The following is a 16,367-nucleotide window of genomic DNA, read 5'->3' on the forward strand; positions in this document are numbered from 1 at the left end:
GGAGTCTGGACTGACACACTGTTTACAGTGACTTAAAAATCTCTCTACATATTTCTGTAATAAACTCCAACTCTTCAAATCATGTGATCAAAGGAGAATCCTTCGTGGCTTTTTTTTCTTCATTGTCATGGTTTCAGAGAAACAGCTGAAAACAGGAACTGTGGATGCTAAGTATACAATACAATAAGACAAAATACACTGACTTAAATCTTACAGTTCTAAGTCACTACCATGGTTTCCTGTTTGCTTCTTTCTTTATTTGTTCTATAATAAAACAGTTGTGCAATTGTCAGAAATAGGCTTGTCCTGAGCTACTTGATCCTGCTTGAGCAGGGCCATTGAACTAGATAACATCATAGATCCCTTCCAACCTTGACAGTTTTGTGATTTTGCATTTTCAATCTCAATCAAAACCAATTATAATTTTAAAGGGATTCATTTCTTAAACAGTAATGGCAACTATTACTTGCTGCTGTTACATGCCAATCACTTCCCAAGCACTCCTCCCTTTGAGTGAGTGCACACACACACATTGTTCCTCACACACAAACTCATGCCCAGATGATCCTTGCTCATATCTACTCTATGTGAATAATGACTTGGGTTTATAAAAAAGAATAACCAGAATTACTTTTAAATACCTGTGTCAAAAAAATAATGTGAGCCAATATGAAGATGACATTAAATTAATCATGTCAATTTAGTGACAAATGAGAAGATCATGAACGTGCCATTCTCAGAAATTTCCAAAAAACAACTTGTTACAGCCCTCAGATTTGTCACATATTTCCTCCAAAGAGGCAGTGATATCTGTGAAATAAGCTTTCATGTGCAAGCCTACTACTTCCACCATAATCAAGCCTCCGTGGATTTGTGAGAACAGTATTTCAGTGAGAACAGTATTTCAGAAGGCTCTTAAAACACTGACATACACTTTATTTCACCACTTTCCCAAGCATACCATTTTTCAGAACAGCTCCTCTACTGTGCCTATGGCACAGGCTGCAGAGGGGGAGGTGGGACTGGATGGGCTTTGCAATCCCTTCCAATCTAAGATGATTCTATGAAGATGCTGAAGCCACTGTCTTCAGATCTCTGATGAAAATAGAATGAGTGGACAGCCACATACCTCTCATTTTAGGGCATTTTCTTTCTGCTCTGAGCACTGATGTACTAAAAAGAGTTATCTCCTTGCCTTGTATGGGTCAGATTGCTTGCAATTTACAGGAAAGTCTCTATTTTTAAGTTGTTTTTTTGTTTTGTTTTGTTTCTTTTAGTGATGGAATGAAGAATTGTTTCAAATGCAGTCTGAGACTGTAAAATACTTGTGAAGGACAGCAGAAAGGAATTATTGTTCATATACAAAAAGAAAAGAAAAATGTTTTCTTTCATTAGAAGTTGTTAGATTATGTTCACTACACTGACTACATAGCAAAGAAATCCTGCAGTAGATGGAACTGCAGGTCTAGTTACAAAAGCATTTGTGTTCAGAGTTCAATGGGAATAACACAAAAGGGTATCAAGACAATGTTTTGAAAGAATATACTACACGAGCTGAAGTTGTTTCCACCTTTTTTTACAGAAATCTTATCCTATTACAAAGCTCACTCATTAAGTAGGTGCTTTCTGTTCCTAAAACAGCTGAGAGTTAAGGCCATGTTTATGAAGTACTGCTCTGCCAGAACCACAAGCCTCAGGAATGCATGGCCTGCAGGGACCGGGAACCTGTAGCTAAGAAGCTGCGAGGAAGATTTCGCACTTGCTAATCATCTTTAATGAATATATTTTACTTCTTTTCCCATTGAAAAGCAAAACTCTGTTTTCAGTTCTCAAGGGAAACTAAGTAACAGGAGGAAAGTTCACAACCTGAGACCAAATGTCAGCGTCTGTCAGTATTTTTAACAGCTTTTCTCTTTATCTGAAAAGTTACTCAAACAGTTCAACACAGCTGCTTGCATGATTACTTACTTCCTTGCTATATAAACTTACATGCTTATTGAAGTTGTTCCTGAAGAAAATATCTCCATGGTTAAAGGAAATAGTCCTCCGTTTATGGACGTAATGTGTGTCTGAGCCCTCAGTACTAATATCTCCCTAATGTACTACTCCGCACGTTGCCATGCTACAGCACTGAAAGCATACAAAACCACCTAGTTTGTAACGCAGCAGCACATCTGCAGTTGTAAATGCTGCATTTGTTGAGCTTTCCAATAAACTTTTCCTATTTAGCATCTGGAGCAGCATCAACTTCAGCTGCTCTTCAATCATACACAGTAACTGAGCAATGTGAATGCAGAAATCTTTTTGAACACCATTATCTGTCAACTGTGATTTTGCTTGACTTGACACTTTCTGTTCAGCATATCTATATGGGAAGTCTTACACAATGACAACTACCTAATTTGCTGTTCATCTAGGAACACTGTTCACCTGATTTCATTGCATGAAAAATCAGCATAGTTCTTCTGTCTGCAAGAACGATCTCATTGCTCTTAACTTAAACTCTGGTGTGTCCTTTTTCTCTGGGAAAACAAAGTAACTGAAGGGCCACAACAATAAACAGAGCAACAACACTTGTCTGCTCCCCATTGGCATTAATCAAATGTTAATAATGTATCTGTGATAAATATTCATGGAATACTTGCTCTTGCATCCTGGGAACACACTGTAACTCTTAAGGAACAGCTATAAGCCACATGTTTTTCTCAGGCACTCTACCATACTATCAAATAGTTCTTCAGTGTTTGTTATCTATGTAAGAAGTGAAATTTGCTAACTGCTAATAAAGAATAATTCACTCACTGTCTGTTGTTTTTATAAACATTTATTTTTCCATGAAAAAAAATAATAATAAAAATAAAATCTGCATGATAAGTTAGCTGTTCCCTCTATGTTTAGATTTGTTTATCTTTCTGGTCTATTGACCTCCTGAATACACAGATCTCTATTGTATTACAGCCCAGCTTCAGGAAGAGGCATAAATGCTGTTTGCAAAAGCCATTATGCATTTTGCCCAGTGACTGCTTCATGTATAATCCAGACACAAGAAAAAGAGCAGGGACACTTGACTTGACATCCACTCCAGGCTAAAAGCTCTGAACTGCCTGACATATCTCTTTGCTTCTCATAACCATGTTTGTTCTATGGGAAGGTTCATTGTGGCGTCTTGAAACAAGTTTCTCATCCATCCCACAACCAGATGGTGAAGATAGACTGTGAAAAACAGATATGCCATTCTTGTTTGGTACTCCTACAGGATCTTAGAGGTAGTACAGAAGAAATACATGCAGGAAAAGGTACAAAATTAAGAGACTAAGTATATATTATCGCTCTCCCTTTTTCCCTTACCTAGTCATCAATAGGCATCCATGTTATTTCCTCTAGAATGAATTTCCTGCACAGAAATAAAGGTTTAGAACCATGTAGCCAATTTCCAATTGTGAAAATCATTTTTACAGTGCAGGAAGGAAGTGAAACGGTCTCCAGATATCACTGAGTCATACCACGCTAACAAAAGACAGATGGGCATGCTAATTCAGCAAGTCTGTATAACATCTCATTTGGTGTAACTGTTCTCTTAGCTCACTCCTTTGTTACACTGACATGAGGTGAAAAAAGCAAGAGGTCCCAGGATGTTCAGCTTGTGAGATTTGCCATGAACTTCACAACTATCATAGATAAATTGATTTTGTCATCTAGGCAATATCTGGGTAGGATGGAAACAGAAAGCATCTGCACTGCAGCTCTGTTGGTCTTGCAGGCATCATGCACTGTTAGCAGAGGAGCTGCTTCCAACAGGGCTAGGAACTTGAATGGTTGAAGAGCATAGGTGCTGTAGGTGCTAGGACTTACAGTGCAGAAGAGAAAGAGAGTACTTTAAGCCTGCAAGACTCCGTAGGCTACATTTATTTATTAAGCTTATGTTTTGTCAATGTCTCTAAGTCCAGGCGGAGGCTGGTGACAAACAATGTCCCCCAGAGGTCTGTCTTGGGAACACTGCTCTTCAACATCTTATCAGTGACATAGACAGTAGGATTGAGTGTTTCCTCGGCAAGTTTGCTGATGACATCAAGCTGAGTGGTGCAGTTGACACCATAGAAGGAAGGGACCTGGACATACTAAAAAAATGGGCATATGTGAATCTGAGGTTTAACAAAGCCAAAATGTTGCATCTAAACCAAGACAGTCCCAAATATTTGTACAGACTGGGGGAAGAACTCATGGAGACCAGTCCTGTGGAGAAGAACTTGAGGGTCTTGATGGACAAAAACCTGGACATGAACCAACAATATGCTCTTGCATCCTGGAAGGTGAACTGTATCCTAGGCTGCATCAAAAGAGGAGTGGCCAGCAGGGAGAGGACTATCCTCCTCTTCTCTGCCCTTGTGAGGCCTCATCTAATGTACTGCATCCAGGACTGGGGCCCCCAGTACAGGAAGGATGTGGAGCTGTTGGAGCTGGTCCAGAGGAGGGCTGTGAAGATTATCAGAGGGCTGGAGCACCTCTCCTATGGAGACAGGTTGAGGAGTTGGGTTTGTTTAGCTTGAACGTGAGAAGGCTGAGGGGAGTTCTCACTGCATATTCTCCAGGCCCTTCACCAGCCTTGTTGCCTTTCTTTGGATCTGCTCCAGTACCTCTTTTCTGTACTGAGATGCCCAGAACTGAACACAGCACTTCAGGTGGAGCCTCACCAGTGCCGAGTACAGGGGGAGTACTACTTCCCTAGCCCTGCTTACCACACCACTCCTAATACAGGCCAGGATGCCGATGACGACCTTGGCTACCTGCGTACACTGCTGGTTCATATTCATCCACCTGTCCATCAGCACTTCAAGGTTCCTTTCTGTCAGGCAGCTTTCCAGCCACTCCTCCCCAAGCCCGTAGAGTTGCCTGGGGGTTGTTGCGACCAAATTGCAGGGCCAAACACTTTGCCCTTTTGAAACTCATAGTTTACCTTGGCTCATTGATCCGGTCTATCCAGGTAACACAACATAAACTGCAGTGTATGGCACTGTGTCATCCAGCAGACATCAGTACCAGCTAGGATTCTGGTAATATTCACTCTTAACTGAGGTTTTACTTGGAAGTCTTCTCCCAAATGCAGACGAAGCAGAAATGCTGCAAGAAGCGAGGTCCTCTGTGTCTTCAAGCCTGCTCTATCACTGAGCAAAGCTCTCCGGAGCAAGGGAAGAAAAGCCAACTTTTGTTCAGCTGGAAAATCCAGGCCCTTCATATAGCCAGCCCAGAGGCTGTGCCAGCATGATGCCATTCCCCACAAAGCTGCATCTGCAGTAAGCACAGGGCTGGGCTCTGCAGGATGTGCAGCAGGAAGATGACTAACACACTGGTCACACCCTCGCATTACTTCCAGTTTGACTTAAACAGGACTGCCTTTTTCTAATACTTACCATACCCTCCCTTACCTCCTGAGGGAAATTTTTTGATGTCTGGATTTTTCTCATGTGGTATTTGATCTTTTGACGAAACCATTTGGTCTGCAGCTGGCAGTTTTAGGACAGCTGAACTGTCCTGAATTGCTGTTCTAGCAGTCTCAAATGTGTGATTACGTCTGACAAAAGACACTTTGTGTCATGACTTATTTCCTATCCTCCCTACCAAATATTTCTTATGCAAAATCCAGCCTTGTTCCCTTATACACAGAGAACTAAATTTTATGCCTGTGTTTCCTCCTGACCTTGCTACTGGAACACAAACTTATTCAAAACAAGATCAACTTTGGAGGCAACATAGAGACATCGCCAACAGCTGTTCCCAAACCCACTAGGCCCTTTGCATTTCACCAGATGACTGTCCCTAGCCAATCTCCTTCCCAGGCCTGAAATATCTTCTTCACATAACCTTCAATGAAGCTCCTTCTTTATTGTCTCCCTTTACCAAGGAACATTTCCTGCTCAGCTGTAGGAAAAACTCTAGTCTGCATACTCCTGTCAACACTGATTTTTTACCTTTTTATGTTTTTCTACTTTTTCTGGCTTTGGTAGGAAATAGGCATAAGTATCTCACAAACCTGCATTATTCACAGTGTTCCTGTCTAGAAGCTGCTGAAGGATATTTCTCTTCACAAGTGCATCAGGTAGCGCTGCAGACTTTATTTTGGCTTTTGCACCTCCATAAACATGCCTGACAATTGTACACAAGTGAAACCTCAGAGGAAGTTTAGAAGCTTGTCATTCTGTAAGTGAAACTAGCATACAGACAGGTACTCTGCTCTGAGAAAGACACATTCATTATGAAACACATTTTAAGAGCAAATAACCTATTTTATCAAATACAATTTGGACAAAGCAAAGCTGCAAGCTGGAAATAAAACTCAAATCAATAGTTCCTATTAATACAAAGACTTCTGGTGGGATAGCTCTCTCATAACTTGTTGCTGTCAATAAACCTGGCATGCATCTCCCTTGACAGATAGGATGCTATGTTTAGAGATAAAGCTTCTCATTTTGGTTAGACCTCACCAGTCACACTTTTTCTAAATAGATTACGAGTGCAACACAAGTTGTGACAAACATTGGTCTTTCTGGCTGCCACTGCAATTACAAAGCAGATCTCCTCAGTATTATTTTCCCCTTACCTGTATAGGTGAACTTCTTCTGTAATAGCCATGCCTTCAATTTTTGGGCATCCATGACTACATTTACCCAGAAAGACAGATGTGCTCCACAGCAGGGCCATGGCACAACTTGATTTCAACCTAGGCCTATGGAAAGTCCTGGAAAAGACTGTGGCTCCCTCACTGTGGCTCCCTCACATGTCTAGCTTTCCAGAAGAGAAGTAGCTGGGTCTTCACTTGACTCAGTACCAGGATGGTGCTAGATTGTACATCTGAAACCAAGGGGTAGGAGTTATTAACAAGATCCCCTGGCAGAAACACAGCCTGAAAGAATGCCAAAACCTAGCTTTGGCTTTGCAGGTGAGCTGTCAGCTCACCATCCCAAAAAAACACGAAGACTGGCTTCTTCCCCACTTCCCAGAGACCAAATCTCCCTCAGAGCCTTCCTCCAGTGTGCACTTCAGTTCAAACAAAAGCTGATACAGACTTTTTCTTCCTGAGCATGTTCATGACAACAGGGCCCAACTTCACTCAGACAACCATAGGAACCCCCCACCAAGTCCATCGTCCTCTGAGATATATGTAAGCAACCAGCCAGCTGTTTTGAACAAGTGCACTAAGATAAAGCAAAGCAAATACTTCAAATTACTTTAATCAACATAAGACATCATGTTGAAGATGATTGTATATGTGCTTACGGAAAGCAAAATCGCAATTATAGATATCACAGTATAGATTTGATAATAGAGATACAGAAGCAAACCAGCCAGGCACTGCAGGGCTGACCTCAGAGATGAAGAGCTGAACATTTGTTTGTTTTTAAACGACACATTCAGTAACCAACAGTTATTTGAGACTAGCTGTGTTAGTTAGACTCATGACAATTTAAGAGAAAGGTGCAATGACTTGAGGCTGGAATAGCTTCGTTTTTTTCACAGTCCCTTTTTCATACTGCATTTAGTCAAAAGATTATGAGCCTAATGCAAAAAAAAAAAAAAAAATCAAAAATTTCATCTTCAGCTGCTTGCAGCACAAACTATACTGACCTTTTCCAGACAATTACATAAAGCAGCACTGATAAGCAGTAGGGATCCCTATTAAAATATAACCCACGGCTTTTGTGTGTGTGCATTTTTTCATCTTGGCCCACAGCTATTGACTACACTAGAAAAGGATTTTATGAAGAAAAACACCAGATACAATAAATTCCAGAAGAAATCATCTTCCAAATATGAATGGCAAGCATAACCACAGCTCAGTCCCACATTTGCTTAATTCACCAGGGATGGTCTGAGACATCTTTTGTCCTTTATACTCAGCTCAAACTAGGCATGCCAGTAAAACCTCACTAATCTGCTTTATGAGTCATAGAAATTTCTTTGTGCTTTGCTGACAATTTCCTTTATCTGAGGGTGGAGAATGTAGAAAGTTTTGAATTATGTGTAAGATCTTTGGGGCACCACTCATGTGCCCTAGCCAAGCTGCAGTGTTTTCCTGTTTGACATACTGTCACAGCTGAAATTAGCTGAAAATCTTGAGCAGGAAATCTCTTAATGCAAATGACAGAGTTGTGCTTGGGTAGTCTCTGGAGACACTCTTTAAGCTTCTCAGAGATTCTGTTGCTCACATACTGTGCCCTCAATGGATCTTCCTTTCCTCAGTCCTTGATAAGAAAGGGATGCAACTGTTCGTGAGTTAGCTTGCATATTTTTTAGCATGTAGGTAAGCTGTTGCAGTTGAACTTTAGCAACAAACATGAATAAATCTAGCATCTGATGTTGCTTGCTGGATCAGCAATGCAGTGATTACTGTTTGGAAATAGGTTGGGTTTCTGTTAGGAGAAAACACCATTCTATGGAAAAGCAATGGCAGTATCTTCTCCACAGTTTGGAGAAGATTGGGCTTCAGCTCACTGCTGCTCCTATTGACTCTTCCAGCAATAGTAGGCATCCCGAAAATCCACAAATTGTGTATAAAGATGGCAAAACAAATGATTTAATTTTCTTGATGCTACTACTCAGGGAAAAGATGTTCTTTATTAAATTGTGAATTAACTATGGGAATTAAACATACCTGGAAACTCACTGGAATGAGGAGTATGTTTAACGAAGAGACAATAGGTTGCAATGTCATTACTATTATAAACAAATTAATGTTGGAAGTCATATGAGTATTTTCAAGAACTGTATGAAAATTTAAGAGAAGTTCTGTAGCTAATTATTTGTAAATAAAGATGGCAAGGCATGTGCAAGAACAGCACAAACGAGGCATTCAGCAGTTGCCAAGCGAGATGTTTAAGCCTCACAATAAAACAGTAGAACTGATGTGCTGAGTTGATGTTTTCTTTAAATCCCATTGTGTGGTGTTTAAAAAGTTCACTGGAAAGCACTGGGCCAGAACAGAACTTGTCAGTTCTGATGTATGTTTGTCTGCCCCTTCACACTTCTCGTGCATCTGCTCCTGCTAAGCATTATTTCTGAAGCAGAAAATTCATTATCGTAAGATAAATAGATAAGCAAAGCTCAATTTTCCTTCTCATTAGCCTGCTGTTGGATGGTGAGTAGAGCTAAGGCAGAACAGAAAAATACTGTGGATCTGAAGGTGTATCAGAGATTTTTCAGCTGTACTCAAGAGAGCAATGAAGTGTTTCTTCTACCTGCTTCTTCTCTGTATCATCAGCAGCAGCACAGAAGAGGAAAGGGAAGTGGTGTAGGAAGCTCTTGTTGACATCAGCTAACAAAGGATGATTGATACGTGCTGAAGTTTTTGTACAAGATTAAACCTCTGGAAATCCATGGGTTGTTGGTAGTTGTTAAGTTAGAAATATAACATGCTGTAGACATCTGATTCTTCAGATGTCACCTGTTTCTTGTTGCCCAGTTACTCTCTTTTCACTTTCACATAACCGGTGGTTTTCTCAAGCCATCCATTGCATCAACAATGACTGTATCCAAGGGTCTCACCCTAAACACTTTAGCTTGTTTAAAAAAACTAGATCTTTGTTGTAGAAAAAACAAATTTTTATAGATTCCAGGAGATCAGTCCTCTTATAGAGCTATGGAAAGATATAAAAGGAAAAGAGTATTTTATTTCCAAGATCACAAATTAGAAATAGAAACAGGAATCTCAACTACTAAGACTTATGTCTGCAACACTTAAAAATTACTAAATTTTCTCAAAGTGCTTTTAAATATTTCCACAAAGCAATTTTATAGGCTCTGTACACTATAGAAGCAGTGGTACTTTGTAGTACTCAGCTTGTTTAATTATAAAAGGACAACCCATTCCCCACAGTCACTCTCACTCATAATAGTCACAAAAGCTACGTGCAGCTCTGTGTTTTTCTCTGAAAATTCATTGTAACTATGAGCCACAGCTGTTCTTAATGCAAAACCTTTTTTTTTGAACCTGGAACTAACAAGCACTGAACATAGAAATCTGACTCTGTCAGGACCAGTGAGGAATCACTTTGTCTTCTTACTTCAACTCCACCAAGATTAAAGCATGTGGATTTGCTCTCATTTGTTTAAGCTCTCTGATAGCATTCTGGGCATGTAAGAAAAGAACAGCATAAAAATAAATGAGTTGGAAAAAATGGATGTGGGAATGACAAATATATGAGCTATTTTTCCCAAGTGACACTTGCTTTCCACATTTCTTAAATTCTATGGAGAAGTTATTCACAGCTAGTGTTCCCAGGGCAGGTACAGTTATGCTAGATTGTTTTATGAACTCTGATTTTATGTATTCAAATGGAAAACACTGTATTGTTTGACTTAATAACTTTTCCTACACTAACCAGACAGGAAAAGGGGGTGTTCCAGCTGTGGGGTTTGTTTTTCACACACATACCGTTTCTTACATTTCTGTCCTTTTTTTTTTTTTTCCTTGCTTAATTTTTCAAGGCAGTAAAAAATTATACAACCAAAATCAAGAATGTTATAAGTTTACTTTAGTAAGCTAAAGTTAAGTTCTCTGTCTTTCCATTATACTACAATAGAAAAATACTGTAAGAAAAGAACGCAATGTTATGTGTTTTCTTGCTCAGAATTACAGTGCAGATCTGCCCCCACAGGTCCCAGAATTAGCAACAAATTCACATACAAACAAACACTTATTCATGAGATATCCTTTAAGGAAATAATAAAACAGAAATTGAATTATTTAGGCTCACTAAGTGCCTTTCTGTTATATTTCCTTTTTTTATTATTTATTTTTATTTTATTTTTTTCCCTGAGGAGGCAAAAAGGAAGCAAATAATTAGCAGAGAATTGGAGGAAAAACTATTTCCATCCTTGGAAAAAATAATTAAAAAAAGAACACCTAAAATGTTGCTCTCTTGCTCCAACTGACTTTAAATCAACAGTTTTATAAAAAGAAAGTACAGTGGAAAGTTCTTCTCATTTATTCTCAGCTGGACTATGACATCAATCTTTGAAACTCCTCAAAGTTCTGCTTTTTTCCATCTCAGCTCCTCTAGCATCGCACCCACTTCTCCACCAGTGCCGTATAGACAGCTGCAAGGGAAGGACATAAACATTCGTCTTTCAGGAACCAAACTCAGGAAGTCAACTTGGTTCACCAACAAATTGCGTGAGAACAGCCAAACATTTTTGTGTTATGATCCAATAAAATGGGCTGAGTTGGGAGCCTCGTGAGCTAGCTAATAGGTGTCATCAAGCACAAAGGCACGGATCATTGTTTCTTCCTAAACAGATGATGAGACAAATGACAGAAATGATCCTAAAGAAGGAAATAGAGTTTAATGCTGGAAATTATCCTTTAAATAACTGAACAGAAGCTTTATAAGGGAAATAAGAATATAATTTTACTACACAACTTAAGGTCTGTGGGATACTTGACTAATTGGATTCATTAGTTCCTGAGACTATGGATGACTACTTGTGATTTCAGTTGTCCCATATGTGAAAGGAAATCCTTTGTCTATGTCTGAAGATTAATTTAAAATATAAATACTCATGTCTGAGAGACAGACACTGAATGCTGGGTGAGGGCAAGGAAATACAATCCTATGGATCATACTGTGAGTTTTTGGGAAGGGAGGAGGCAAGAGGAGCACAATGTGTTCAAGTGAACGTAAGGTAAATTAACCACTTGTTGTCAAAGCAGAAGCAATCCAGACATTAAAAAGGGTCTGGAAGCCTCGATTCTTCTTGGGTTACAGGTAGCACTCACTGTTAAAGTATTCTCAGGTTGAGCAGTATTATTTCACTGTAGTTATGTAAATCAATTATTGGTATTCTCGTATTTAAAGTGTTTCCGCTGCCATGGTGTTTTTTTTTTACAGACAGCTTTGTCTTTTCAAGAATTGACTGCTTCTATCACATAGCACAGGCACCAGAGTGTCTTTCCACACACAAATGACTTAGAGACTCCAGCTTTTTTGGGTCATTGATTCCTTAGCCAGATATAAGTGCATATTGAGGTGGAAGTCAGCCTCTTCTCCCAGGTAATTAGCATTAGGAGAAGAGGTAATGGCCTTAAATTATACCAGGGGAGGTTCAGGTTGAATGTTTTCTTCTCAGAAAGAGTGATGGTGAGGCAGTGGCATGGGCTGCCCAGGAGGATAGTTGAGTCACCATCCCTGGAGGTGTTCAAGAACTGTGTGGATGTGATACTGAGGGATGGTTAGTGGGCATGGTGGGGATGGGCTGATGGTTGGACTAGATGATCATAGTGGTCTTTTCCAATCTCAATGATTCTATGATTCTAGATGCAAAGACTGAGCTGCTGTCTCTCCAATTATGCCTGGGCCTGAAGAATTTATTTAAAAACTTTAATAATTAGCACAACAGCATACTTCATAATACACTCTAGAGCAGCTGCACCTTGTATTCTGCAGCACACAACTCAAATAGCTGATGCCTGTTGACTTCTGAAGTTGCCGGGAGCATTTGCCATAGCATCTTAATGAAGACTTTTTTTATACGGAGATGTAAGAGACAAATGAAGAGATACTTTTTGCCATATCAATGCAGATTAGATGATTTTGCCCTCTTGTGATACATGCATACACAAAATTCATCATGAGTAAAATGCCTTCACAAATGGCTGCTAAATTCTCACTACATCCGTCAGATCTCCTAAACTAAAGAATACAGCTACACCCTCAGCGTGTTTATGAAACTGAGCAGTTATGTAACCTGTGCTATATAACAGGTGGAGATTTAAAAGACAGCGATCCATAGAGGAAAAAATAGCTCTCATGAAATGTTGGTTTTCTTCCCTGCTTTAAAGTAGTTGTTTCTAAACTGAGCCCAAAGAAGAGCACATGGGATTACCCATTTACCTCACTGAATAATCACTGGAATTCTTAAATCATGTTGACCTTAGAATTTATGCACTTCTGTGTCTTCATGCACCTCTTGAAGCAACTGACCCACTGTGTGTCTCTGGAATGGATGGCCTTGCAGCACATGCTGGAAGAGGCGTTGGCAGGATAGTTCAGTGCACACGAGGGAAAGCTGGATTCACATGGCAGGGAAAGGAATCACAGAACTGTAGGGGCTGGACTGATCTGTATGGCTGCTTCCTCCAATCTATCAGGATAGATATTTTCTGAAAGCGTGATTCCAAAACCCTTGGTCGTGAACACTTGAAAGGAATAGATTTCTCAAAAAGACAACTTTCCACGTGTTTTTACTGTCTAGACAATGTCTGTACAGGGAATATGAAGAAATCACAGTGGTTGAAAAAGAAGCCATTCCAACTTTGTTTTATCTCATGGAGATATTACTGTTCATAGAAGTGAGTTATTTTTCTTCAGAGCAGAAATATGAATAGCAACAAAAATATTAAATTAAGTATGTTTTGGTAACATAGCAAATGGCAACCATAACTGAACAAATAAAACATATAACTGCATGTTTCTATGTCACGTGATAAAACACCTCCAGTGACCAAATTGCACAAGAATGTCTAAATTGCATTCATTTAGACTCAGAAGGTTGCAGCCCAATCAAATTGTCTAAACTGAAAATGGCTTTCACCTGCTCAAGAACTGGTTAGATCAGTTTTTCTCCTTCCTTCCTCTCTGAAGAGCAGAAACTAATAGAATTTAACATAATGGAAAGAAACTTACAAAACCATTCCTGAGTTATCATCTTAGGAGTTATTTTGTTCTTTTAAGCTAAATAAATAAATAAAATAATTACTGAACAAGTCACTTTATTGTAAACAAGAGCCGAGTATTTCAGATTTTCTCTCAAGTAAATCAAATACTTACATTCAAGTAGAAGAGACGTAAAATATTCAGAACTAAGTTTCATGTTGAAATGCAGAAATAGCAGAAATGAGTTTCAAAAAATGTGTGGTAGATGGTGAAACTTGAATCTCAACAGCCAAATTACAAAGACAGATTTTTCAGCTAAGTTGACATAGGGATCTATCTAAACTGTAACACACTGCAACCAGGCTGCTTTCAGCATTTATTACAAGACTGGGCATTTCCATTCCATACTATTCTGAGGGCAAACTAAAAAACCGCTCTCAAGACAGAAAATAATAATAAAAAAAATCATCCAGCTCACTGGAATTCAGTAAGGATACCATGGTCTACAGAAGTAGGAATTAAAGAAAATAAATCACAAAGTAAATCATGAACTGAAGAAGGTGGAAACAAACTTTTAATAAATAATAGAAATTTTAATATATTGCAGTTACTGAAGAAAATGAAAATCTTTTCCAACAGAAGAACCCATAAAAGTACTAACTAGTTACTAAAAGAACCACACAACCAACAGTGTTTGGTATACTTAGCCTAAAAATTCATCAGAGTTATAATTATCAAAGAAGGCCTCTTTATAACATGCCTATTCTGACATTGCTAGATCTGACAGGGGAAATATTAAAATATCCAGAGAAAGCCATTGCTTATGAATAAGCAATTCAATACCCTAGAAAATGGGTAGCTAGTTATTTAATGTCTGATCTTAATAAAGGTTTACTAGTTCCACTTTTACTGGTGTAGGTCACTGCAGAAGAAAAATAAGCTGACCTTGAGACAAACGGGTTGCAGTTGCATGTGTTAAATAGGAGAACTCATACACAATAGAAAAATAGTAGAGAGGGGTTGCTCAGAAAATTGAAACAATTGGTAAAACGGTGGCTACCCAGGGCAGTGGTCAAAGCCTTATGCTGCTGGAGTTCAAGAACTATTTGAACAATGCTCTCAGATATCAGGTTCGATTTTGATGGTCCTGTGTGGGCCAGGGGTTGGACTTTATGGTCCTTGTGAGTGCCTTCCAAACAAGGATATTCTATGATTCTATGATTAATGAATAAACTAAGCTTTGAAGGTATTGTTCTGGAAATGCACATCTTCATAAACTCTCTTCCTAAAAGGAGTTATTGAACAGGTTGCTTGTTGTGGCATATAGTCTGCATCCTTAGAAAGGAATTCTTAGGCTGGAGTGCCTTCAGTCTCATCCTTTCCAGCAAAGTAGAGAACATGAAAACATAGAGCACAATGGGAGAGCTAGCAAAGTTTACATAGTAGATTTTGTGCCTGTTTGATCTCTGGTTTGTTCTTAATATACTCTAGAACTGGAAATAATACTGCTGTTTAATGCAGTTTTTATCTTCTTCAACCAAAGATCCAATGCAGGTTAACCATGTAATACATAATTTACATTCTATCGTTTATATATATATGAATGTTCATATATATATATATGAATGTTCAAAAATATTTATATGATTGTACTGACCAACTGTACCAAATCAGCTTAAGACTTAAACTTGATGCCAAAATATGGTGTTTATTTACAGGAGCCTTAGGTGGTGGAACTAGCTCCTTCCTCTCTCTTGCAGCTCAAGTATGAAAACTCTGGAAGAAAACAAATTTTCACGCGCATGAATTTTATGTAAAAAATAAAGATAACTTTATATCCTGATAGCAAGAAGAAGTAAAGATCAGAACCTATGCTTCTGTAGATGCCATGGAGGAAAAGAGCATTTCAGTTTTATTTCAAGTTGTTTCAAAAAATAAGAGATACTCCTGGCAAACAGCCTTGCAATATATGCTGTTAGATGAGACCATGTCTACAACATTGGGGCACTTAGTTACAGTCACAAAAAAAATACCATTGCATGGCACTGCCAAATTCTGGTGACAAGTTAAGGCAAAAGGGCAACATAATTTCCAGGACTATTTTTATCCTCATACCGATTTTGTCACAGTAGCGGAATGTGTGCATGCATTAAAGAATCGCTTTTTCAAGTTGACAAAAACAATGACATCCTTTCTTTTTATTTTTTATTTTCACTAATGTTGTCTTTCCTATGTGATTCACCATCTACTGGCAGTGGCTGTGGCCCTTTTTCCTCCAAAAGTTGTCCCTGGGAGAGAGAGGAACAAGGTTTTGACTGCTTCCTGAAGACTTTGCTCGTAGAAGCTTGTGGACGTTTTTCTCCCCACCCTGCCCCCCGCCTTTGGCCTGTCTGTTATGCCCAAGGCCTTGCTCAGAGCTGATAACACTGTCCCAGTAAATACTCTAAGTCAATAATCTTACCTCATAAACAATCAGCACCCCAATGAGATGTGATCATTGTAACAAGACTGCATGTGACCGCCCCAATTCCTTCTAAATACTGAGAAGATTGGATGGCTATATTCTTAGGGCAGATAATGTGAAATAATTCTTTGAAGTAATTTATTGGGATATTCTCCTCTTAAAAGAAGAAAAGCATTGAAGAAACCTCCAGGGTGGAATGCAGGGTACTGCTCTGTGATAGTTCCCTAAGTAGCATGAGACATGCAAACAGATTAGTA

Source organism: Cyrtonyx montezumae, unplaced genomic scaffold, assembly GCF_038088225.1.
Source record: "Cyrtonyx montezumae isolate F1298 unplaced genomic scaffold, pur_monq_1.0 scaffold_3, whole genome shotgun sequence".
NCBI classification, from domain to species: domain Eukaryota; kingdom Metazoa; phylum Chordata; class Aves; order Galliformes; family Odontophoridae; genus Cyrtonyx; species Cyrtonyx montezumae.